This window comes from Pimephales promelas, chromosome 17 (genome assembly GCF_988280905.1).
Source record: "Pimephales promelas chromosome 17, fPimPro1.hap1.1, whole genome shotgun sequence".
Taxonomy (NCBI): domain Eukaryota; kingdom Metazoa; phylum Chordata; class Actinopteri; order Cypriniformes; family Leuciscidae; genus Pimephales; species Pimephales promelas.
The window spans coordinates 33981286-34008352 of NC_142785.1; the positions used below are offsets into that span (position 1 = coordinate 33981286).

Here is a 27067-nt window from a genome sequence, read left to right on the forward strand (position 1 = left end):
AAAATGGAGGCTCTAGACCCTTCCAGAGCTGAGATATCAAAATTCAAAATTTCGACCCGAAAAAAAAAACGACAGTGTTACCCCTTTCGTTTTTTTCCATTTTTGGGCGAAAAAGTAAGTTTCTCCAATCTTCTCAAAACTCTGGATTATGATAGAGGGCTGTGAGACTTTGACCTGAGTGCAAAAATGGATGATCTAGACCCTTCCAGAGCTGAGATATCAAAATTCAAAATTTTGACCCGAAAAAAAAACGACAGTGTTACCCCTTTCGTTTTTTTCCATTTTTGGGCGAAAAATTAAGTTTCTCCAATCTTCTCAAAACTCTGGATTCTGATAGAGGGCCACAAGACTTTGACCTGAGTGCAAAAATGGAGGCTCTAGACCCTTCCAGAGCTGAGATATCAAAATTCAAAATTTCGACCCGAAAAAAAAACGACAGTGGTACCCCTTTCGTTTTTTTCCATTTTTGGGCGAAAAATTAAGTTTCTCCAATCTTCTCAAAACTCTGGATTATGATAGAGGGCTGTGAGACTTTGACCTGAGTGCAAAAATGGATGATCTAGACCCTTCCAGAGCTGAGATATCAAAATTCATAATTTTGACCCGAAAAAAAACCGTCAGTGTTACCCCTTTCGTTTTTTTCCATTTTTGGGCGAAAAATTAAGTTTCTCCAATCTTCTCAAAACTCTGGATTCTGATAGATGACCACAAGACTTTGACCTAAGTGTAAAAATGGAGGCTCTAGACCCTTCCAGAGCTGAGATATCAAAATTCAAAATTTCGACCCGAAAAAAAAACGACAGTGGTACCCCTTTCGTTTTTTTCCATTTTTGGGCGAAAAATTAAGTTTCTCCAATCTTCTCAAAACTCTGGATTATGATAGAGGGCTGTGAGACTTTGACCTGAGTGCAAAAATGGATGATCTAGACCCTTCCAGAGCTGAGATATCAAAATTCATAATTTTGACCCGAAAAAAAACCGTCAGTGTTACCCCTTTCGTTTTTTTCCATTTTTGGGCGAAAAATTAAGTTTCTCCAATCTTCTCAAAACTCTGGATTCTGATAGATGACCACAAGACTTTGACCTAGGTGTAAAAATGGAGGCTCTAGACCCTTCCAGAGCTGAGATATCAAAATTCAAAATTTCGACCCGAAAAAAAAAACGACAGTGTTACCCCTTTCGTTGTTTTCCATTTTTGGGCGAAAAATTAAGTTTCTCCAATCTTCTCAAAACTCTGGATTCTGATAGAGGGCCACAAGACTTTGACCTGAGTGCAAAAATGGAGGCTCTAGACCCTTCCAGAGCTGAGATATCAAAATTCAAAATTTCGACCCGAAAAAAAAAACGACAGTGGTACCCCTTTAGTTTTTTTCCATTTTTGGGCGAAAAATTAAGTTTCTCCAATCTTCTCAAAACTCTGGATTATGATAGAGGGCTGTGAGACTTTGACCTGAGTGCAAAAATGGATGATCTAGACCCTTCCAGAGCTGAGATATCAAAATTCATAATTTTGACCCGAAAAAAAACCGTCAGTGTTACCCCTTTCGTTTTTTTCCATTTTTGGGCGAAAAATTAAGTTTCTCCAATCTTCTCAAAACTCTGGATTCTGATAGATGACCACAAGACTTTGACCTAAGTGTAAAAATGGAGGCTCTAGACCCTTCCAGAGCTGAGATATCAAAATTCAAAATTTCGACCCGAAAAAAAAAACGACAGTGGTACCCCTTTCGTTTTTTTCCATTTTTGGGCGAAAAATTAAGTTTCTCCAATCTTCTCAAAACTCTGGATTATGATAGAGGGCTGTGAGACTTTGACCTGAGTGCAAAAATGGATGATCTAGACCCTTCCAGAGCTGAGATATCAAAATTCAAAATTTTGACCAGAAAAAAAAACGACAGTGTTACCCCTTTCGTTTTTTTCCATTTTTGGGCGAAAAATTAAGTTTCTCCAATCTTCTCAAAACTCTGGATTCTGATAGAGGGCCACAAGACTTTGACCTGAGTGCAAAAATGGAGGCTCTAGACCCTTCCAGAGCTGAGATATCAAAATTCAAAATTTCGACCCGAAAAAAAAACGACAGTGGTACCCCTTTCGTTTTTTTCCATTTTTGGGCGAAAAATTAAGTTTCTCCAATCTTCTCAAAACTCTGGATTATGATAGAGGGCTGTGAGACTTTGACCTGAGTGCAAAAATGGATGATCTAGACCCTTCCAGAGCTGAGATATCAAAATTCATAATTTTGACCCGAAAAAAAACCGTCAGTGTTACCCCTTTCGTTTTTTTCCATTTTTGGGCGAAAAATTAAGTTTCTCCAATCTTCTCAAAACTCTGGATTCTGATAGATGACCACAAGACTTTGACCTAAGTGTAAAAATGGAGGCTCTAGACCCTTCCAGAGCTGAGATATCAAAATTCAAAATTTCGACCCGAAAAAAAAAACGACAGTGGTACCCCTTTCGTTTTTTTCCATTTTTGGGCGAAAAATTAAGTTTCTCCAATCTTCTCAAAACTCTGGATTATGATAGAGGGCTGTGAGACTTTGACCTGAGTGCAAAAATGGATGATCTAGACCCTTCCAGAGCTGAGATATCAAAATTCAAAATTTTGACCCGAAAAAAAAACGACAGTGTTACCCCTTTCGTTTTTTTCCATTTTTGGGCGAAAAATTAAGTTTCTCCAATCTTCTCAAAACTCTGGATTCTGATAGAGGGCCACAAGACTTTGACCTGAGTGCAAAAATGGAGGCTCTAGACCCTTCCAGAGCTGAGATATCAAAATTCAAAATTTCGACCCGAAAAAAAAACGACAGTGGTACCCCTTTCGTTTTTTTCCATTTTTGGGCGAAAAATTAAGTTTCTCCAATCTTCTCAAAACTCTGGATTATGATAGAGGGCTGTGAGACTTTGACCTGAGTGCAAAAATGGATGATCTAGACCCTTCCAGAGCTGAGATATCAAAATTCATAATTTTGACCCGAAAAAAAACCGTCAGTGTTACCCCTTTCGTTTTTTTCCATTTTTGGGCGAAAAATTAAGTTTCTCCAATCTTCTCAAAACTCTGGATTCTGATAGATGACCACAAGACTTTGACCTAAGTGTAAAAATGGAGGCTCTAGACCCTTCCAGAGCTGAGATATCAAAATTCAAAATTTCGACCCGAAAAAAAAAACGACAGTGGTACCCCTTTCGTTTTTTTCCATTTTTGGGCGAAAAATTAAGTTTCTCCAATCTTCTCAAAACTCTGGATTATGATAGAGGGCTGTGAGACTTTGACCTGAGTGCAAAAATGGATGATCTAGACCCTTCCAGAGCTGAGATATCAAAATTCAAAATTTTGACCCGAAAAAAAAACGACAGTGTTACCCCTTTCGTTTTTTTCCATTTTTGGGCGAAAAATTAAGTTTCTCCAATCTTCTCAAAACTCTGGATTCTGATAGAGGGCCACAAGACTTTGACCTGAGTGCAAAAATGGAGGCTCTAGACCCTTCCAGAGCTGAGATATCAAAATTCAAAATTTCGACCCGAAAAAAAAACGACAGTGGTACCCCTTTCGTTTTTTTCCATTTTTGGGCGAAAAATTAAGTTTCTCCAATCTTCTCAAAACTCTGGATTATGATAGAGGGCTGTGAGACTTTGACCTGAGTGCAAAAATGGATGATCTAGACCCTTCCAGAGCTGAGATATCAAAATTCATAATTTTGACCCGAAAAAAAACCGTCAGTGTTACCCCTTTCGTTTTTTTCCATTTTTGGGCGAAAAATTAAGTTTCTCCAATCTTCTCAAAACTCTGGATTCTGATAGATGACCACAAGACTTTGACCTAAGTGTAAAAATGGAGGCTCTAGACCCTTCCAGAGCTGAGATATCAAAATTCAAAATTTCGACCCGAAAAAAAAACGACAGTGGTACCCCTTTCGTTTTTTTCCATTTTTGGGCGAAAAATTAAGTTTCTCCAATCTTCTCAAAACTCTGGATTATGATAGAGGGCTGTGAGACTTTGACCTGAGTGCAAAAATGGATGATCTAGACCCTTCCAGAGCTGAGATATCAAAATTCATAATTTTGACCCGAAAAAAAACCGTCAGTGTTACCCCTTTCGTTTTTTTCCATTTTTGGGCGAAAAATTAAGTTTCTCCAATCTTCTCAAAACTCTGGATTCTGATAGATGACCACAAGACTTTGACCTAGGTGTAAAAATGGAGGCTCTAGACCCTTCCAGAGCTGAGATATCAAAATTCAAAATTTCGACCCGAAAAAAAAAACGACAGTGTTACCCCTTTCGTTGTTTTCCATTTTTGGGCGAAAAATTAAGTTTCTCCAATCTTCTCAAAACTCTGGATTCTGATAGAGGGCCACAAGACTTTGACCTGAGTGCAAAAATGGAGGCTCTAGACCCTTCCAGAGCTGAGATATCAAAATTCAAAATTTCGACCCGAAAAAAAAACGACAGTGGTACCCCTTTCGTTTTTTTCCATTTTTGGGCGAAAAATTAAGTTTCTCCAATCTTCTCAAAACTCTGGATTATGATAGAGGGCTGTGAGACTTTGACCTGAGTGCAAAAATGGATGATCTAGACCCTTCCAGAGCTGAGATATCAAAATTCAAAATTTTGACCCGAAAAAAAAACGACAGTGTTACCCCTTTCGTTTTTTTCCATTTTTGGGCGAAAAATTAAGTTTCTCCAATCTTCTCAAAACTCTGGATTCTGATAGATGGCCACAAGACTTTGACCTGAGTGCAAAAATGGATGATCTAGACCAGGGGTGTCCAAACTTTTTTTAGTGAGGGCCAAATACAGAAAAATAAACAGTGGGCCGGGCCACACACTATATTGACACATGAATACTGCGTTTTTAAGACCTGGCTTGTTACTCAAGGTCTCTACATAAAAAAGAAACACACACAAACAGTTTGGGTTTTAACATTTTAAATAAATAAAGGAATGTTTATTATTTAAGTAAAAAATGTGGTATGAATTAAATACAGTGTTAGTTGTGTGTGTTTGCAAAGAGTCAGGTTAATAACTGGAACTGCACTGCCCGTGCACTGGACAGGCCTGTAGGTGGCACAGGTGGTCCTAACATTGTAACTCACCTATAATGTGAAGAACATTGCACTCAATGTACATATCAATGGATAGTGAAAACATGTGACAATTTGCCCCAGGTTGATATTTATGAAAAAAATACTTTCAGTTTAAAAACTACTTTTAGTATATACATTTTTTTTTTATTTTTTTTTTAAGGTTAAGTGAAAACCAACATACTTTGATGAAACAAAACCTTGCTGGAGAAAATACAGATGTTGATAGTTTTTTTTTTTTTTTTTTTACTCAAAACCTCCTATTTACTTGGATAGAGCCCTTGTGACAACTAGCCCCGTTCTACTTTCAATTATATTCATTTAAAACATGAACATGTGTAAACTGTCTGTAATTAAGGTTTGCCATATTTAGCAGGACTTGACAGACTAATCTGAGGCAATTTCAAGAGACTGTTAATTCGCCTAAAGAACAATTCTCATAAATAAAAAAAATACTTCAAAACTAATGCACACAATTCAAAAGCGACAAAGAGGAAGAAGGTGCAACCAGGTTCAAGGTCACGTGTGCGCTGCTTTTAGCTTTATTGCTGTTTAATGTGAACTGATAATTCTATAATGTGAAGAACATTGTACTCAGTGGGAGCAGTGATGCTGTCCTTTGGATTGAAGGATGGCTGACATGTCAGGAGAAAGTTTGGTGGTTGAGACACGAAGGACTTCACAGAGATGGCTATCAGCCATTCTGGTTCTCGATCTGCTTTTGTTCTGATTTAACAGAGAAAACGTTTGTTCACATATGTATGTTGAGCCGAACAGGCTCATCATTCTTTTTGCCTGGCGTCTCATCAGAGGAAACTTAGCACTATCCAAACTCTGATAGAAGTCAGGGAGGGAGAGAAGCTGATGTTGACTCTTCAGAGAATCATCGCATTGCATTTCAATCAGTTCTAACTGCAGATTCTCTTCCACTTCTTCTGCATCCACCAGGAAGGGGGTCGAGAACAGCTTGATTTGTTTTTCAATGACAGAAAAATCTTGGAAACGCTGGTTGAATTCTGTCACGAGAGATGCAAACACAGACACATATTTCTCCTTTTTAGAAGAAAGGTCGGCCGTTGGAAAAGCAGACTTGATTTCAGACAGTGCAGGAAAGTGAGCAACATTAAAGCTTCGTAGTTGTGTCTCAAACAGGCGGAGCTTTACACGGAAGGCTTTCACGTGCGCATACAGGTGTGGCAACAGCTGTTCTTTGCCCTGTAGGTTCTTGTTTAGTGTATTCAGATGATGAGTAAGATCAACTAAAAATGCCAGGTCGGCCAGCCACAGAGGGTCACTGAGTTCATGAAGAGGTCGGCCCTTCTCTTTCATAAACCGATCGATTTCTGATCTCAACGAATAAAACCGCTGCAGCACTAAGCCCCGGCTCAGCCAGCGCACCTCAGAGTGGTAGAGCACATCCCCGTATTCAGCATCCACCTCAGAAAGGAAAGCTTGAAATTCTCTGTGGTACAGTCCTCTAGCTCGAATTATGTTGACAGTTTTTACAACAGTGTTCATCACATCGCCCAGCTGTACAGTCTTGGCACACAGTGCTTCTTGGTGAATTATGCAGTGCATCTTAAAAGCCTCACCCCCGCTCTCTTTTACCTTGGCGCAGACCATCGATGCCATTCCTTTGCGATCGCCCGTCATGGCCGGAGCTCCATCAGTTGTTACTCCACAGAGCTTGTCCCATTTAAGCCCCATCTTTTCAACTGCCTCTGACACAGCTTCAAAAATATCTCTACCTGTCGTTGTGCCTTTTAGGCTCTTCATATCAAGCAGCTCCTCCGTACAGCAAAAATTATCATCTACTCCCCGCAAAAAAATTAACAGCTGCGCGGTGTCTGTAGCATCCGTGCTCTCATCGCATGCAATCGAGTAAAAATCAAAAGCACAAGCTTTGTCTCTCAGCTGAAGTTTCAAGTTAGCAGACAAGTCCTCGATTCTCCGCACTATAGTATTTCTGGATAAGCTCACGTTGTTGAAATCCTGCACTTTCTCCGGGCACATTATTTCTGTGACTTTGATGAAGCACTGCTTTATGAAAGCACCATCTGAGAACGGTTTGCCGTGCTGGGCAATAAGTTTAGCGACTTCATAGCTTGCTGTTGTGGCGTTTTCTTGTATTTTATTAGCACGGAAAAAAAACTGTTGTTGAGCTTGCAGGCTAGCTGCCATTTGTTTGACTTTCTGCGTTCGTTCGGCACCGGTGTACGATGTGTAGCTCTGATGTTTGGTTTCATAGTGCCGACGGACATTATACTCTTTCATCACAGCAACATCTTCATTGCAAATCAAACAGACACACTTTCCGTTGATTTCTTTGAAAAAATAGTCATTTTCCCACCTTGTTTGAAATCTTCTACACTCATTTGCTATTTTTCGTTTCTTGGGTGCTGCCATTTCTGGTGACTCGCGGTAAAAGTTTTTCTACTAGCTACGAGAGGCACCGTTTTCTGTGGTGGGCTGCCTGGCTCCATCTAGTGTTAAAACTGAGAAGTGCAGAGAACAGTTGAGCTCAAGTTTCTTGTGTGGGCCATATTCAATTATATTTTCAGAATTTGCTGCGGGCCAATAAAAACTGGGCCGCGGGCCGCAGTTGGCCCGCGGGCCGTAGTTTGGACACCCCTAATCTAGACCCTTCCAGAGCTGAGATATCAAAATTCAAAATTTTGACCCGAAAAAAAAAAAACGACAGTGTTACCCCTTTCGTTTTTTTCTATTTTTGGGCGAAAAATTAAGTTTCTCCAATCTTCTCAAAACTCTGGATTCTGATAGATGGCCACAAGACTTTGACCTGAGTGCAAAAATGGAGGCTCTAGACCCTTCCAGAGCTGAGATATCAAAATTCAAAATTTCGACCCGAAAAAAAAACGACAGTGGTACCCCTTTTGTTTTTTTCCATTTTTGGGCGAAAAATTAAGTTTCTCCAATCTTCTCAAAACTCTGGATTATGATAGAGGCTTGTGAGACTTTGACCTGAGTGCAAAAATGGATAATCTAGACCCTTCCAGAGCTGAGATATAAAAATTCAAAATTTTGACCCGAAAAAAAAACGACAGTGTTACCCCTTTCGTTTTTTTCCATTTTTGGGCGAAAAATTAAGTTTCTACAATCTTCTCAAAACTCTGGATTCTGATAGAGGGCCACAAGACTTTGACCTGAGTGCAAAAATGGATGATCTAGACCCTTCCAGAGCTGAGATATCAAAATTCAAAATTTTGACCCGAAAAAAAAACGACAGTGTTACCCCTTTCGTTTTTTTCCATTTTTGGGCGAAAAATTAAGTTTCTCCAATCTTCTCAAAACTCTGGATTCTGAAAGATGGCCACAAGACTTTGACCTGAGTGCAAAAATGGAGGCTCTAGACCCTTCCAGAGCTGAGATATCAAAATTCAAAATTTCGACCCGAAAAAAAAACGACAGTGTTACCCCTTTCGTTTTTTTCCATTTTTGGGCGAAAAATTAAGTTTCTCCAATCTTCTCAAAACTCTGGATTCTGATAGAGGGCCACAAGACTTTGACCTGAGTGCAAAAATGGAGGCTCTAGACCCTTCCAGAGCTGAGATATCAAAATTCAAAATTTCGACCCGAAAAAAAAACGACAGTGGTACCCCTTTCGTTTTTTTCCATTTTTGGGCGAAAAATTAAGTTTCTCCAATCTTCTCAAAACTCTGGATTATGATAGAGGGCTGTGAGACTTTGACCTGAGTGCAAAAATGGATGATCTAGACCCTTCCAGAGCTGAGATATCAAAATTCAAAATTTTGACCCGAAAAAAAACCGACAGTGTTACCCCTTTCGTTTTTTTTCCATTTTTGGGCGAAAAATTAAGTTTCTCCAATCTTCTCAAAACTCTGGATTCTGATAGATGACCACAAGACTTTGACCTAAGTGTAAAAATGGAGGCTCTAGACCCTTCCAGAGCTGAGATATCAAAATTCAAAATTTCGACCCGAAAAAAAAACGACAGTGGTACCCCTTTCGTTTTTTTCCATTTTTGGGCGAAAAATTAAGTTTCTCCAATCTTCTCAAAACTCTGGATTATGATAGAGGGCTGTGAGACTTTGACCTGAGTGCAAAAATGGATGATCTAGACCCTTCCAGAGCTGAGATATCAAAATTCAAAATTTTGACCCGAAAAAAAAACGACAGTGTTACCCCTTTCGTTGTTTTCCATTTTTGGGCGAAAAATTAAGTTTCTCCAATCTTCTCAAAACTCTGGATTCTGATAGATGGCCACAAGACTTTGACCTGAGTGCAAAAATGGAGGCTCTAGACCCTTCCAGAGCTGAGATATCAAAATTCAAAATTTCGACCCGAAAAAAAAACGACAGTGTTACCCCTTTCGTTTTTTTCCATTTTTGGGCGAAAAATTAAGTTTCTCCAATCTTCTCAAAACTCTGGATTCTGAAAGATGGCCACAAGACTTTGACCTGAGTGCAAAAATGGAGGCTCTAGACCCTTCCAGAGCTGAGATATCAAAATTCAAAATTTCGACCCGAAAAAAAAAACGACAGTGTTACCCCTTTCGTTTTTTTCCATTTTTGGGCGAAAAATTAAGTTTCTCCAATCTTCTCAAAACTCTGGATTATGATAGAGGGCTGTGAGACTTTGACCTGAGTGCAAAAATGGATGATCTAGACCCTTCCAGAGCTGAGATATCAAAATTCAAAATTTTGACCCGAAAAAAAAACGACAGTGTTACCCCTTTCGTTTTTTTCCATTTTTGGGCGAAAAATTAAGTTTCTCCAATCTTCTCAAAACTCTGGATTATGATAGAGGGCTGTGAGACTTTGACCTGAGTGCAAAAATGGATGATCTAGACCCTTCCAGAGCTGAGATATCAAAATTCAAAATTTTGACCCGAAAAAAAAAACGACAGTGTTACCCCTTTCGTTTTTTTCCATTTTTGGGCGAAAAATTAAGTTTCTCCAATCTTCTCAAAACTCTGGATTCTGATAGAGGGCCACAAGACTTTGACCTGAGTGCAAAAATGGATGATCTAGACCCTTCCAGAGCTATCAAAATTCAAAATTTTGACCCGAAAAAAAAAACGACAGTGTTACCCCTTTCGTTTTTTTCCATTTTTGGGCGAAAAATTAAGTTTCTCCAATCTTCTCAAAACTCTGGATTCTGATAGATGACCACAAGACTTTGACCTGAGTGCAAAAATGGAGGCTCTAGACCCTTCCAGAGCTGAGATATCAAAATTCAAAATTTCGACCCGAAAAAAAAACGACAGTGGTACCCCTTTCGTTTTTTTCCATTTTTGGGCGAAAAATTAAGTTTCTCCAAACTTCTCAATACTCTGGATTATGATAGAGGGCTGTGAGACTTTGACCTGAGTGCAAAAATGGATGATCTAGACCCTTCCAGAGCTGAGATATCAAAATTCAAAATTTTGACCCGAAAAAAAAAACGACAGTGTTACCCCTTTCGTTTTTTTCCATTTTTGGGCGAAAAATTAAGTTTCTCCAATCTTCTCAAAACTCTGGATTCTGATAGAGGGCCACAAGACTTTGACCTGAGTGCAAAAATGGATGATCTAGACCCTTCCAGAGCTGAGATATCAAAATTCAAAATTTTGACCCGAAAAAAAAACGACAGTGTTACCCCTTTCGTTTTTTTCCATTTTTGGGCGAAAAATTAAGTTTCTCCAATCTTCTCAAAACTCTGGATTCTGATAGAGGGCCACAAGACTTTGACCTGAGTGCAAAAATGGATGATCTAGACCCTTCCAGAGCTGAGATATCAAAATTCAAAATTTTGACCCGAAAAAAAAACGACAGTGTTACCCCTTTCGTTTTTTTCCATTTTTGGGCGAAAAATTAAGTTTCTCCAATCTTCTCAAAACTCTGGATTCTGATAGATGGCCACAAGACTTTGACCTGAGTGCAAAAATGGAGGCTCTAGACCCTTCCAGAGCTGAGATATCAAAATTCAAAATTTCGACCCGAAAAAAAAACGACAGTGGTACCCCTTTCGTTTTTTTCCATTTTTGGGCGAAAAATTAAGTTTCTCCAATCTTCTCAAAACTCTGGATTATGATAGAGGGCTGTGAGACTTTGACCTGAGTGCAAAAATGGAGGCTCTAGACCCTTCCAGAGCTGAGATATCAAAATTCAAAATTTCGACCCGAAAAAAAAACGACAGTGGTACCCCTTTCGTTTTTTTCCATTTTTGGGCGAAAAATTAAGTTTCTCCAAACTTCTCAATACTCTGGATTATGATAGAGGGCTGTGAGACTTTGACCTGAGTGCAAAAATGGATGATCTAGACCCTTCCAGAGCTGAGATATCAAAATTCAAAATTTTGACCCGAAAAAAAAAACGACAGTGTTACCCCTTTCGTTTTTTTCCATTTTTGGGCGAAAAATTAAGTTTCTCCAATCTTCTCAAAACTCTGGATTCTGATAGAGGGCCACAAGACTTTGACCTGAGTGCAAAAATGGATGATCTAGACCCTTCCAGAGCTGAGATATCAAAATTCAAAATTTTGACCCGAAAAAAAAACGACAGTGTTACCCCTTTCGTTTTTTTCCATTTTTGGGCGAAAAATTAAGTTTCTCCAATCTTCTCAAAACTCTGGATTCTGAAAGATGGCCACAAGACTTTGACCTGAGTGCAAAAATGGAGGCTCTAGACCCTTCCAGAGCTGAGATATCAAAATTCAAAATTTCGACCCGAAAAAAAAACGACAGTGTTACCCCTTTCGTTTTTTTCCATTTTTGGGCGAAAAATTAAGTTTCTCCAATCTTCTCAAAACTCTGGATTCTGATAGAGGGCCACAAGACTTTGACCTGAGTGCAAAAATGGAGGCTCTAGACCCTTCCAGAGCTGAGATATCAAAATTCAAAATTTCGACCCGAAAAAAAAACGACAGTGGTACCCCTTTCGTTTTTTTCCATTTTTGGGCGAAAAATTAAGTTTCTCCAATCTTCTCAAAACTCTGGATTATGATAGAGGGCTGTGAGACTTTGACCTGAGTGCAAAAATGGATGATCTAGACCCTTCCAGAGCTGAGATATCAAAATTCAAAATTTTGACCCGAAAAAAAACCGACAGTGTTACCCCTTTCGTTTTTTTTCCATTTTTGGGCGAAAAATTAAGTTTCTCCAATCTTCTCAAAACTCTGGATTCTGATAGAGGGCCACAAGACTTTGACCTGAGTGCAAAAATGGATGATCTAGACCCTTCCAGAGCTGAGATATCAAAATTCAAAATTTTGACCCGAAAAAAAAACGACAGTGTTACCCCTTTCGTTTTTTTCCATTTTTGGGCGAAAAATTAAGTTTCTCCAATCTTCTCAAAACTCTGGATTCTGATAGATGGCCACAAGACTTTGACCTGAGTGCAAAAATGGAGGCTCTAGACCCTTCCAGAGCTGAGATATCAAAATTCAAAATTTCGACCCGAAAAAAAAACGACAGTGGTACCCCTTTCGTTTTTTTCCATTTTTGGGCGAAAAATTAAGTTTCTCCAATCTTCTCAAAACTCTGGATTATGATAGAGGGCTGTGAGACTTTGACCTGAGTGCAAAAATGGAGGCTCTAGACCCTTCCAGAGCTGAGATATCAAAATTCAAAATTTCGACCCGAAAAAAAAACGACAGTGGTACCCCTTTCGTTTTTTTCCATTTTTGGGCGAAAAATTAAGTTTCTCCAAACTTCTCAATACTCTGGATTATGATAGAGGGCTGTGAGACTTTGACCTGAGTGCAAAAATGGATGATCTAGACCCTTCCAGAGCTGAGATATCAAAATTCAAAATTTTGACCCGAAAAAAAAAACGACAGTGTTACCCCTTTCGTTTTTTTCCATTTTTGGGCGAAAAATTAAGTTTCTCCAATCTTCTCAAAACTCTGGATTCTGATAGAGGGCCACAAGACTTTGACCTGAGTGCAAAAATGGATGATCTAGACCCTTCCAGAGCTGAGATATCAAAATTCAAAATTTCGACCCGAAAAAAAAACGACAGTGTTACCCCTTTCGTTTTTTTCCATTTTTGGGCGAAAAATTAAGTTTCTCCAATCTTCTCAAAACTCTGGATTCTGAAAGATGGCCACAAGACTTTGACCTGAGTGCAAAAATGGAGGCTCTAGACCCTTCCAGAGCTGAGATATCAAAATTCAAAATTTCGACCCGAAAAAAAAAACGACAGTGTTACCCCTTTCGTTTTTTTCCATTTTTGGGCGAAAAATTAAGTTTCTCCAATCTTCTCAAAACTCTGGATTATGATAGAGGGCTGTGAGACTTTGACCTGAGTGCAAAAATGGATGATCTAGACCCTTCCAGAGCTGAGATATCAAAATTCAAAATTTTGACCCGAAAAAAAAACGACAGTGTTACCCCTTTCGTTTTTTTCCATTTTTGGGCGAAAAATTAAGTTTCTCCAATCTTCTCAAAACTCTGGATTATGATAGAGGGCTGTGAGACTTTGACCTGAGTGCAAAAATGGATGATCTAGACCCTTCCAGAGCTGAGATATCAAAATTCAAAATTTTGACCCGAAAAAAAAAACGACAGTGTTACCCCTTTCGTTTTTTTCCATTTTTGGGCGAAAAATTAAGTTTCTCCAATCTTCTCAAAACTCTGGATTCTGATAGAGGGCCACAAGACTTTGACCTGAGTGCAAAAATGGATGATCTAGACCCTTCCAGAGCTATCAAAATTCAAAATTTTGACCCGAAAAAAAAAACGACAGTGTTACCCCTTTCGTTTTTTTCCATTTTTGGGCGAAAAATTAAGTTTCTCCAATCTTCTCAAAACTCTGGATTCTGATAGATGACCACAAGACTTTGACCTGAGTGCAAAAATGGAGGCTCTAGACCCTTCCAGAGCTGAGATATCAAAATTCAAAATTTCGACCCGAAAAAAAAACGACAGTGGTACCCCTTTCGTTTTTTTCCATTTTTGGGCGAAAAATTAAGTTTCTCCAAACTTCTCAATACTCTGGATTATGATAGAGGGCTGTGAGACTTTGACCTGAGTGCAAAAATGGATGATCTAGACCCTTCCAGAGCTGAGATATCAAAATTCAAAATTTTGACCCGAAAAAAAAAACGACAGTGTTACCCCTTTCGTTTTTTTCCATTTTTGGGCGAAAAATTAAGTTTCTCCAATCTTCTCAAAACTCTGGATTCTGATAGAGGGCCACAAGACTTTGACCTGAGTGCAAAAATGGATGATCTAGACCCTTCCAGAGCTGAGATATCAAAATTCAAAATTTTGACCCGAAAAAAAAACGACAGTGTTACCCCTTTCGTTTTTTTCCATTTTTGGGCGAAAAATTAAGTTTCTCCAATCTTCTCAAAACTCTGGATTCTGATAGAGGGCCACAAGACTTTGACCTGAGTGCAAAAATGGATGATCTAGACCCTTCCAGAGCTGAGATATCAAAATTCAAAATTTTGACCCGAAAAAAAAACGACAGTGTTACCCCTTTCGTTTTTTTCCATTTTTGGGCGAAAAATTAAGTTTCTCCAATCTTCTCAAAACTCTGGATTCTGATAGATGGCCACAAGACTTTGACCTGAGTGCAAAAATGGAGGCTCTAGACCCTTCCAGAGCTGAGATATCAAAATTCAAAATTTCGACCCGAAAAAAAAAACGACAGTGGTACCCCTTTCGTTTTTTTCCATTTTTGGGCGAAAAATTAAGTTTATCCAATCTTCTCAAAACTCTGGATTATGATAGAGGGCTGTGAGACTTTGACCTGAGTGCAAAAATGGAGGCTCTAGACCCTTCCAGAGCTGAGATATCAAAATTCAAAATTTCGACCCGAAAAAAAAACGACAGTGGTACCCCTTTCGTTTTTTTCCATTTTTGGGCGAAAAATTAAGTTTCTCCAAACTTCTCAATACTCTGGATTATGATAGAGGGCTGTGAGACTTTGACCTGAGTGCAAAAATGGATGATCTAGACCCTTCCAGAGCTGAGATATCAAAATTCAAAATTTTGACCCGAAAAAAAAACGACAGTGTTACCCCTTTCGTTTTTTTCCATTTTTGGGCGAAAAATTAAGTTTCTCCAATCTTCTCAAAACTCTGGATTCTGATAGATGACCACAAGACTTTGACCTGAGTGCAAAAATGGAGGCTCTAGACCCTTCCAGAGCTGAGATATCAAAATTCAAAATTTCGACCCGAAAAAAAAACGACAGTGGTACCCCTTTCGTTTTTTTCCATTTTTGGGCGAAAAATTAAGTTTCTCCAAACTTCTCAATACTCTGGATTATGATAGAGGGCTGTGAGACTTTGACCTGAGTGCAAAAATGGATGATCTAGACCCTTCCAGAGCTGAGATATCAAAATTCAAAATTTTGACCCGAAAAAAAAAACGACAGTGTTACCCCTTTCGTTTTTTTCCATTTTTGGGCGAAAAATTAAGTTTCTCCAATCTTCTCAAAACTCTGGATTCTGATAGAGGGCCACAAGACTTTGACCTGAGTGCAAAAATGGATGATCTAGACCCTTCCAGAGCTGAGATATCAAAATTCAAAATTTTGACCCGAAAAAAAAACGACAGTGTTACCCCTTTCGTTTTTTTCCATTTTTGGGCGAAAAATTAAGTTTCTCCAATCTTCTCAAAACTCTGGATTCTGATAGAGGGCCACAAGACTTTGACCTGAGTGCAAAAATGGATGATCTAGACCCTTCCAGAGCTGAGATATCAAAATTCAAAATTTTGACCCGAAAAAAAAACGACAGTGTTACCCCTTTCGTTTTTTTCCATTTTTGGGCGAAAAATTAAGTTTCTCCAATCTTCTCAAAACTCTGGATTCTGATAGATGGCCACAAGACTTTGACCTGAGTGCAAAAATGGAGGCTCTAGACCCTTCCAGAGCTGAGATATCAAAATTCAAAATTTCGACCCGAAAAAAAAACGACAGTGGTACCCCTTTCGTTTTTTTCCATTTTTGGGCGAAAAATTAAGTTTCTCCAATCTTCTCAAAACTCTGGATTATGATAGAGGGCTGTGAGACTTTGACCTGAGTGCAAAAATGGAGGCTCTAGACCCTTCCAGAGCTGAGATATCAAAATTCAAAATTTCGACCCGAAAAAAAAACGACAGTGGTACCCCTTTCGTTTTTTTTCCATTTTTGGGCGAAAAATTAAGTTTCTCCAAACTTCTCAATACTCTGGATTATGATAGAGGGCTGTGAGACTTTGACCTGAGTGCAAAAATGGATGATCTAGACCCTTCCAGAGCTGAGATATCAAAATTCAAAATTTTGACCCGAAAAAAAAAACGACAGTGTTACCCCTTTCGTTTTTTTCCATTTTTGGGCGAAAAATTAAGTTTCTCCAATCTTCTCAAAACTCTGGATTCTGATAGAGGGCCACAAGACTTTGACCTGAGTGCAAAAATGGATGATCTAGACCCTTCCAGAGCTGAGATATCAAAATTCAAAATTTTGACCCGAAAAAAAAACGACAGTGTTACCCCTTTCGTTTTTTTCCATTTTTGGGCGAAAAATTAAGTTTCTCCAATCTTCTCAAAACTCTGGATTCTGATAGAGGGCCACAAGACTTTGACCTGAGTGCAAAAATGGATGATCTAGACCCTTCCAGAGCTGAGATATCAAAATTCAAAATTTTGACCCGAAAAAAAAACGACAGTGTTACCCCTTTCGTTTTTTTCCATTTTTGGGCGAAAAATTAAGTTTCTCCAATCTTCTCAAAACTCTGGATTCTGATAGATGGCCACAAGACTTTGACCTGAGTGCAAAAATGGAGGCTCTAGACCCTTCCAGAGCTGAGATATCAAAATTCAAAATTTCGACCCGAAAAAAAAACGACAGTGGTACCCCTTTCGTTTTTTTCCATTTTTGGGCGAAAAATTAAGTTTCTCCAATCTTCTCAAAACTCTGGATTATGATAGAGGGCTGTGAGACTTTGACCTGAGTGCAAAAATGGAGGCTCTAGACCCTTCCAGAGCTGAGATATCAAAATTCAAAATTTCGACCCGAAAAAAAAACGACAGTGGTACCCCATTCGTTTTTTTCCATTTTTGGGCGAAAAATTAAGTTTCTCCAATCTTCTCAAAACTCTGGATTATGATAGAGGGCTGTGAGACTTTGACCTGAGTGCAAAAATGGATGATCTAGACCCTTCCAGAGCTGAGATATCAAAATTCAAAATTTTGACCCGAAAAAAAACGACAGTGTTACCCCTTTCGTTTTTTTCCATTTTTGGGCGAAAAATTAAGTTTCTCCAATCTTCTCAAAACTCTGGATTCTGATAGATGGCCACAAGACTTTGACCTGAGTGCAAAAATGGAGGCTCTAGACCCTTCCAGAGCTGAGATATCAAAATTCAAAATTTCGACCCGAAAAAAAAACGACAGTGGTACCCCTTTCGTTTTTTTCCATTTTTGGGCGAAAAATTAAGTTTCTCCAATCTTCTCAAAACTCTGGATTATGATAGAGGGCTGTGAGACTTTGACCTGAGTGCAAAAATGGATGATCTAGACCCTTCCAGAGCTGAGATATCAAAATTCAAAATTTTGACCCGAAAAAAAAACGACAGTGTTACCCCTTTCGTTTTTTTCCATTTTTGGGCGAAAAATTAAGTTTCTCCAATCTTCTCAAAACTTTGGATTCTGAAAGATGGCCACAAGACTTTGACCTGAGTGCAAAAATGGAGGCTCTAGACCCTTCCAGAGCTGAGATATCAAAATTCAAAATTTCGACCCGAAAAAAAAACGACAGTGTTACCCCTTTGGTTTTTTGCCATTTTTGGGCGAAAAATTAAGTTTCTCCAATCTTCTCAAAACTCTGGATTATGATAGAGGGCTGTGAGACTTTGACCTGAGTGCAAAAATGGATGATCTAGACCCTTCCAGAGCTGAGATATCAAAATTCAAAATTTCGACCCGAAAAAAAAACGACAGTGTTACCCCTTTCGTTTTTTTCCATTTTTGGGCGAAAAATTAAGTTTCTCCAATCTTCTCAAAACTCTGGATTCTGATAGAGGGCCACAAGACTTTGACCTGAGTGCAAAAATGGATGATCTAGACCCTTCCAGAGCTGAGATATCAAAATTCAAAATTTTGACCCGAAAAAAAAACGACAGTGTTACCCCTTTCGTTTTTTTCCATTTTTGGGCGAAAAATTAAGTTTCTCCAATCTTCTCAAAACTCTGGATTCTGATAGATGGCCACAAGACTTTGACCTGAGTGCAAAAATGGAGGCTCTAGACCCTTCCAGAGCTGAGATATCAAAATTCAAAATTTCGACCCGAAAAAAAAACGACAGTGTTACCCCTTTCGTTTTTTTCGATTTTTGGGCGAAAAATTAAGTTTCTCCAATCTTCTCAAAACTCTGGATTATGATAGAGGGCTGTGAGACTTTGACCTGAGTGAAAAAAATGGATGATCTAGACCCTTCCAGAGCTGAGATATCAAAATTCAAAATTTTGACCCGAAAAAAAACCGACAGTGTTACCCCTTTCGTTTTTTTCCATTTTTGGGCGAAAAATTAAGTTTCTGCAATCTTCTCAAAACTCTGGATTATGATAGAGGGCTGTGAGACTTTGACCTGAGTGCAAAAATGGATGATCTAGACCCTTTCAGAGCTGAGATATCAAAATTCAAAATTTTGACCCGAAAAAAAAACGACAGTGTTACCCCTTTCGTTTTTTTCCATTTTTGGGCGAAAAATTAAGTTTCTCCAATCTTCTCAAAACTCTGGAGTCTGATAGATGGCCACAAGACTTTGACCTGAGTGCAAAAATGGAGGCTCTAGACCCTTCCAGAGCTGAGATATCAAAATTCAAAATTTCGACCCGAAAAAAAAAACGACAGTGGTACCCCTTTCGTTTTTTTCCATTTTTGGGCGAAAAATTAAGTTTCTCCAATCTTCTCAAAACTCTGGATTATGATAGAGGGCTGTGAGACTTTGACCTGAGTGCAAAAATGGATGATCTAGACCCTTCCAGAGCTGAGATATCAAAATTCAAAATTTTGACCCGAAAAAAAAACGACAGTGTTACCCCTTTCGTTTTTTTCCATTTTTGGGCGAAAAATTAAGTTTCTCCAATCTTCTCAAAACTCTGGATTATGATAGAGGGCTGTGAGACTTTGACCTGAGTGCAAAAATGGAGGCTCTAGACCCTTCCAGAGCTGAGATATCAAAATTCAAAATTTCGACCCGAAAAAAAAACGACAGTGGTACCCCTTTCGTTTTTTTCCATTTTTGGGCGAAAAATTAAGTTTCTGCAATCTTCTCAAAACTCTGGATTATGATAGAGGGCTGTGAGACTTTGACCTGAGTGCAAAAATGGATGATCTAGACCCTTCCAGAGCTGAGATATCAAAATTCAAAATTTTGACCCGAAAAAAAAAACGACAGTGTTACCCCTTTCGTTTTTTTCCATTTTTGGGCGAAAAATTAAGTTTCTCCAATCTTCTCAAAACTCTGGATTCTGATAGAGGGCCACAAGACTTTGACCTGAGTGCAAAAATGGATGATCTAGACCCTTCCAGAGCTGAGATATCAAAATTCAAAATTTTGACCCGAAAAAAAAACGACAGTGGTACCCCTTTCGTTTTTTTCCATTTTTGGGCGAAAAATTAAGTTTCTCCAATCTTCTCAAAACTCTGGATTCTGATAGAGGGCCACAAGACTTTGACCTGAGTGCAAAAATGGATGATCTAGACCCTTCCAGAGCTGAGATATCAAAATTCAAAATTTTGACCCGAAAAAAAAACGACAGTGTTACCCCTTTCGTTTTTTTCCATTTTTGGGCGAAAAATTAAGTTTCTCCAATCTTCTCAAAACTCTGGATTCTGATAGATGGCCACAAGACTTTGACCTGAGTGCAAAAATGGAGGCTCTAGACCCTTCCAGAGCTGAGATATCAAAATTCAAAATTTCGACCCGAAAAAAAAACGACAGTGGTAACCCTTTCGTTTTTTTCCATTTTTGGGCGAAAAATTAAGTTTCTCCAATCTTCTCAAAACTCTGGATTATGATAGAGGGCTGTGAGACTTTGACCTGAGTGCAAAAATGGAGGCTCTAGACCCTTCCAGAGCTGAGATATCAAAATTCAAAATTTTGACCCGAAAAAAAACGACAGTGTTACCCCTTTCGTTTTTTTCCATTTTTGGGCGAAAAATTAAGTTTCTCCAATCTTCTCAAAACTCTGGATTCTGATAGATGGCCACAAGACTTTGACCTGAGTGCAAAAATGGAGGCTCTAGACCCTTCCAGAGCTGAGATATCAAAATTCAAAATTTCGACCCGAAAAAAAAACGACAGTGGTACCCCTTTCGTTTTTTTCCATTTTTGGGCGAAAAATTAAGTTTCTCCAATCTTCTCAAAACTCTGGATTATGATAGAGGGCTGTGAGACTTTGACCTGAGTGCAAAAATGGATGATCTAGACCCTTCCAGAGCTGAGATATCAAAATTCAAAATTTTGACCCGAAAAAAAAAACGACAGTGTTACCCCTTTCGTTTTTTTCCATTTTTGGGCGAAAAATTAAGTTTCTCCAATCTTCTCAAAACTTTGGATTCTGAAAGATGGCCACAAGACTTTGACCTGAGTGCAAAAATGGAGGCTCTAGACCCTTCCAGAGCTGAGATATCAAAATTCAAAATTTCGACCCGAAAAAAAAACGACAGTGTTACCCCTTTGGTTTTTTGCCATTTTTGGGCGAAAAATTAAGTTTCTCCAATCTTCTCAAAACTCTGGATTATGATAGAGGGCTGTGAGACTTTGACCTGAGTGCAAAAATGGATGATCTAGACCCTTCCAGAGCTGAGATATCAAAATTCAAAATTTCGACCCGAAAAAAAAACGACAGTGTTACCCCTTTCGTTTTTTTCCATTTTTGGGCGAAAAATTAAGTTTCTCCAATCTTCTCAAAACTCTGGATTCTGATAGAGGGCCACAAGACTTTGACCTGAGTGCAAAAATGGATGATCTAGACCCTTCCAGAGCTGAGATATCAAAATTCAAAATTTTGACCCGAAAAAAAAACGACAGTGTTACCCCTTTCGTTTTTTTCCATTTTTGGGCGAAAAATTAAGTTTCTCCAATCTTCTCAAAACTCTGGATTCTGATAGATGGCCACAAGACTTTGACCTGAGTGCAAAAATGGAGGCTCTAGACCCTTCCAGAGCTGAGATATCAAAATTCAAAATTTCGACCCGAAAAAAAAACGACAGTGTTACCCCTTTCGTTTTTTTCCATTTTTGGGCGAAAAATTAAGTTTCTCCAATCTTCTCAAAACTCTGGATTCTGATAGATGGCCACAAGACTTTGACCTGAGTGCAAAAATGGAGGCTCTAGACCCTTCCAGAGCTGAGATATCAAAATTCAAAATTTCGACCCGAAAAAAAAAACGACAGTGGTACCCCTTTCGTTTTTTTCCATTTTTGGGCGAAAAATTAAGTTTCTCCAATCTTCTCAAAACTCTGGATTATGATAGAGGGCTGTGAGACTTTGACCTGAGTGCAAAAATGGATGATCTAGACCCTTCCAGAGCTGAGATATCAAAATTCAAAATTTCGACCCGAAAAAAAAACGACAGTGGTACCCCTTTCGTTTTTTTCCATTTTTGGGCGAAAAATTAAGTTTCTCCAATCTTCTCAAAACTCTGGATTATGATAGAGGGCTGTGAGACTTTGACCTGAGTGCAAAAATGGATGATCTAGACCCTTCCAGAGCTGAGATATCAAAATTCAAAATTTTGACCCGAAAAAAAACCGACAGTGTTACCCCTTTCGTTTTTTTCCATTTTTGGGCGAAAAATTAAGTTTCTCCAATCTTCTCAAAACTCTGGATTCTGATAGATGGCCACAAGACTTTGACCTGAGTGCAAAAATGGAGGCTCTAGACCCTTCCAGAGCTGAGATATCAAAATTCAAAATTTCGACCCGAAAAAAAACGACAGTGTTACCCCTTTCGTTTTTTTCCTTTTTTGGGCGAAAAATTAAGTTTCTCCAATCTTCTCAAAACTCTGGATTCTGATAGAGGGCCACAATACTTTGACCTGAGTGCAAAAATGGATGATCTAGACCCTTCCAGAGCTGAGATATCAAAATTCAAAATTTTGACCCGAAAAAAAAAACGACAGTGTTACCCCTTTCGTTGTTTTCCATTTTTGGGCAAAAAATTAAGTTTCTCCAATCTTCTCAAAACTCTGGATTCTGATAGATGGCCACAAGACTTTGACCTGAGTGCAAAAATGGATGATCTAGACCCTTCCAGAGCTGAGATATCAAAATTCAAAATTTTGACCCGAAAAAAAAAACGACAGTGTTACCCCTTTCGTTTTTTTCCATTTTTGGGCGAAAAATTAAGTTTCTCCAATCTTCTCAAAACTCTGGATTCTGATAGATGGCCACAAGACTTTGACCTGAGTGCAAAAATGGATGATCTAGACCCTTCCAGAGCTGAGATATCAAAATTCAAAATTTCGACCCGAAAAAAAAACGACAGTGGTACCCCTTTCGTTTTTTTTCCATTTTTGGGCGAAAAATTAAGTTTCTCCAATCTTCTCAAAACTCTGGATTATGATAGAGGGCTGTGAGACTTTGACCTGAGTGCAAAAATGGATGATCTAGACCCTTCCAGAGCTGAGATATCAAAATTCAAAATTTTGACCCGAAAAAAACCCGACAGTGTTACCCCTTTCGTTTTTTTCCATTTTTGGGCGAAAAATTAAGTTTCTCCAATCTTCTCAAAACTCTGGATTCTGATAGAGGGCCACAAGACTTTGACCTGAGTGCAAAAATGGATGATCTAGACCCTTCCAGAGCTGAGATATCAAAATTCAAAATTTTGACCCGAAAAAAAAACGACAGTGTTACCCCTTTCGTTTTTTTCCATTTTTGGGCGAAAAATTAAGTTTCTCCAATCTTCTCAAAACTCTGGATTCTGATAGAGGGCCACAAGACTTTGACCTGAGTGCAAAAATGGATGATCTAGACCCTTCCAGAGCTGAGATATCAAAATTCAAAATTTTGACCCGAAAAAAAAACGACAGTGTTACCCCTTTCGTTTTTTTCCATTTTTGGGCGAAAAATTAAGTTTCTCCAATCTTCTCAAAACTCTGGATTCTGATAGAGGGCCACAAGACTTTGACCTGAGTGCAAAAATGGATGATCTAGACCCTTCCAGAGCTGAGATATCAAAATTCAAAATTTTGACCCGAAAAAAAAAACGACAGTGTTACCCCTTTCGTTGTTTTCCATTTTTGGGCGAAAAATTACGTTTCTCCAATCTTCTCAAAACTCTGGATTCTGATAGATGGCCACAAGACTTTGACCTGAGTGCAAAAATGGAGGCTCTAGACCCTTCCAGAGCTGAGATATCAAAATTCAAAATTTCGACCCGAAAAAAAAACGACAGTGTTACCCCTTTCGTTTTTTTCCATTTTTGGGCGAAAAATTAAGTTTCTCCAATCTTCTCAAAACTCTGGATTCTGATAGAGGGCCACAAGACTTTGACCTGAGTGCAAAAATGGATGATCTAGACCCTTCCAGAGCTGAGATATCAAAATTCAAAATTTTGACCCGAAAAAAAAACGACAGTGTTACCCCTTTCGTTTTTTTCCATTTTTGGGCGAAAAATTAAGTTTCTCCAATCTTCTCAAAACTCTGGATTCTGATAGAGGGCCACAAGACTTTGACCTGAGTGCAAAAATTGATGATCTAGACCCTTCCAGAGCTGAGATATCAAAATTCAAAATTTTGACCCGAAAAAAAAAACGACAGTGTTACCCCTTTCGTTTTTTTCCATTTTTGGGCGAAAAATTAAGTTTCTCCAATCTTCTCAAAACTCTGGATTCTGATAGATGGCCACAAGACTTTGACCTGAGTGCAAAAATGGAGGCTCTAGACCCTTCCAGAGCTGAGATATCAAAATTCAAAATTTCGACCCGAAAAAAAAGCGACAGTGTTACCCCTTTCGTTTTTTTCCATTTTTGGGCGAAAAATTAAGTTTCTCCTATCTTCTCAAAACTCTGGATTCTGATAGAGGGCCACAAGACTTTGACCTGAGTGCAAAAATGGATGATCTAGACCCTTCCAGAGCTGAGATATCAAAATTCAAAATTTTGACCCGAAAAAAAAAACGACAGTGTTACCCCTTTCGTTTTTTTCCATTTTTGGGCGAAAAATTAAGTTTCTCCAATCTTCTCAAAACTCTGGATTCTGATAGATGGCCACAAGACTTTGACCTGAGTGCAAAAATGGATGATCTAGACCCTTCCAGAGCTGAGATATCAAAATTCAAAATTTCGACCCGAAAAAAAAATGACAGTGGTACCCCTTTCGTTTTTTTTCCATTTTTGGGCGAAAAATTAAGTTTCTCCAATCTTCTCAAAACTCTGGATTATGATAGAGGGCTGTGAGACTTTGACCTGAGTGCAAAAATGGATGATCTAGACCCTTCCAGAGCTGAGATATCAAAATTCAAAATTTTGACCCGAAAAAAACCCGACAGTGTTACCCCTTTCGTTTTTTTCCATTTTTGGGGGCGAAAAATTAAGTTTCTCCAATCTTCTCAAAACTCTGGATTCTGATAGAGGGCCACAAGACTTTGACCTGAGTGCAAAAATGGATGATCTAGACCCTTCCAGAGCTGAGATATCAAAATTCAAAATTTCGACCCGAAAAAAAAAAACGACAGTGGTACCCCTTTCGTTTTTTTTCCATTTTTGGGCGAAAAATTAAGTTTCTCCAATCTTCTCAAAACTCTGGATTCTGATAGAGGGCCACAAAACTTTGACCTGAGTGCAAAAATGGATGATCTAGACCCTTCCAGAGCTGAGATATCAAAATTCAAAATTTTGACCCGAAAAAAAAAACGACAGTGTTACCCCTTTCGTTGTTTTCCATTTTTGGGCGAAAAATTACGTTTCTCCAATCTTCTCAAAACTCTGGATTCTGATAGATGGCCACAAGACTTTGACCTGAGTGCAAAAATGGAGGCTCTAGACCCTTCCAGAGCTGAGATATCAAAATTCAAAATTTCGACCCGAAAAAAAAACGACAGTGTTACCCCTTTCGTTTTTTTCCATTTTTGGGCGAAAAATTAAGTTTCTCCAATCTTCTCAAAACTCTGGATTATGATAGAGGGCTGTGAGACTTTGACCTGAGTGCAAAAATGGATGATCTAGACCCTTCCAGAGCTGAGATATCAAAATTCAAAATTTTGACCCGAAAAAAAAAACGACAGTGTTACCCCTTTCGTTTTTTTCCATTTTTGGGCGAAAAATTAAGTTTCTCCAATCTTCTCAAAACTTTGGATTCTGAAAGATGGCCACAAGACTTTGACCTGAGTGCAAAAATGGAGGCTCTAGACCCTTCCAGAGCTGAGATATCAAAATTCAAAATTTCGACCCGAAAAAAAAACGACAGTGTTACCCCTTTGGTTTTTTGCCATTTTTGGGCGAAAAATTAAGTTTCTCCAATCTTCTCAAAACTCTGGATTATGATAGAGGGCTGTGAGACTTTGACCTGAGTGCAAAAATGGATGATCTAGACCCTTCCAGAGCTGAGATATCAAAATTCAAAATTTCGACCCGAAAAAAAAACGACAGTGTTACCCCTTTCGTTTTTTTCCATTTTTGGGCGAAAAATTAAGTTTCTCCAATCTTCTCAAAACTCTGGATTCTGATAGAGGGCCACAAGACTTTGACCTGAGTGCAAAAATGGATGATCTAGACCCTTCCAGAGCTGAGATATCAAAATTCAAAATTTTGACCCGAAAAAAAAACGACAGTGTTACCCCTTTCGTTTTTTTCCATTTTTGGGCGAAAAATTAAGTTTCTCCAATCTTCTCAAAACTCTGGATTCTGATAGATGGCCACAAGACTTTGACCTGAGTGCAAAAATGGAGGCTCTAGACCCTTCCAGAGCTGAGATATCAAAATTCAAAATTTCGACCCGAAAAAAAAACGACAGTGTTACCCCTTTCGTTTTTTTCCATTTTTGGGCGAAAAATTAAGTTTCTCCAATCTTCTCAAAACTCTGGATTCTGATAGATGGCCACAAGACTTTGACCTGAGTGCAAAAATGGAGGCTCTAGACCCTTCCAGAGCTGAGATATCAAAATTCAAAATTTCGACCCGAAAAAAAAAACGACAGTGGTACCCCTTTCGTTTTTTTCCATTTTTGGGCGAAAAATTAAGTTTCTCCAATCTTCTCAAAACTCTGGATTATGATAGAGGGCTGTGAGACTTTGACCTGAGTGCAAAAATGGATGATCTAGACCCTTCCAGAGCTGAGATATCAAAATTCAAAATTTCGACCCGAAAAAAAAACGACAGTGGTACCCCTTTCGTTTTTTTCCATTTTTGGGCGAAAAATTAAGTTTCTCCAATCTTCTCAAAACTCTGGATTATGATAGAGGGCTGTGAGACTTTGACCTGAGTGCAAAAATGGATGATCTAGACCCTTCCAGAGCTGAGATATCAAAATTCAAAATTTTGACCCGAAAAAAAACCGACAGTGTTACCCCTTTCGTTTTTTTCCATTTTTGGGCGAAAAATTAAGTTTCTCCAATCTTCTCAAAACTCTGGATTCTGATAGATGGCCACAAGACTTTGACCTGAGTGCAAAAATGGAGGCTCTAGACCCTTCCAGAGCTGAGATATCAAAATTCAAAATTTCGACCCGAAAAAAAACGACAGTGTTACCCCTTTCGTTTTTTTCCTTTTTTGGGCGAAAAATTAAGTTTCTCCAATCTTCTCAAAACTCTGGATTCTGATAGAGGGCCACAATACTTTGACCTGAGTGCAAAAATGGATGATCTAGACCCTTCCAGAGCTGAGATATCAAAATTCAAAATTTTGACCCGAAAAAAAAAACGACAGTGTTACCCCTTTCGTTGTTTTCCATTTTTGGGCAAAAAATTAAGTTTCTCCAATCTTCTCAAAACTCTGGATTCTGATAGATGGCCACAAGACTTTGACCTGAGTGCAAAAATGGAGGCTCTAGACCCTTCCAGAGCTGAGATATCAAAATT

At 38.7% G+C, this 27067-nt stretch overlaps 1 protein-coding gene and 1 pseudogene across 1 annotated transcript in view; one reads left to right on the forward strand and one right to left on the reverse strand.

The window, feature by feature from the left end:
* grem2b (gremlin 2, DAN family BMP antagonist b) overlaps positions 1 to 27067 on the forward strand; it is a 77366-nt gene that overhangs the window by 23589 nt on the left and 26710 nt on the right. The window lies entirely within an intron of this gene.
* On the reverse strand, positions 5676 to 7355 carry LOC148971558 (general transcription factor II-I repeat domain-containing protein 2 pseudogene; annotated as a pseudogene).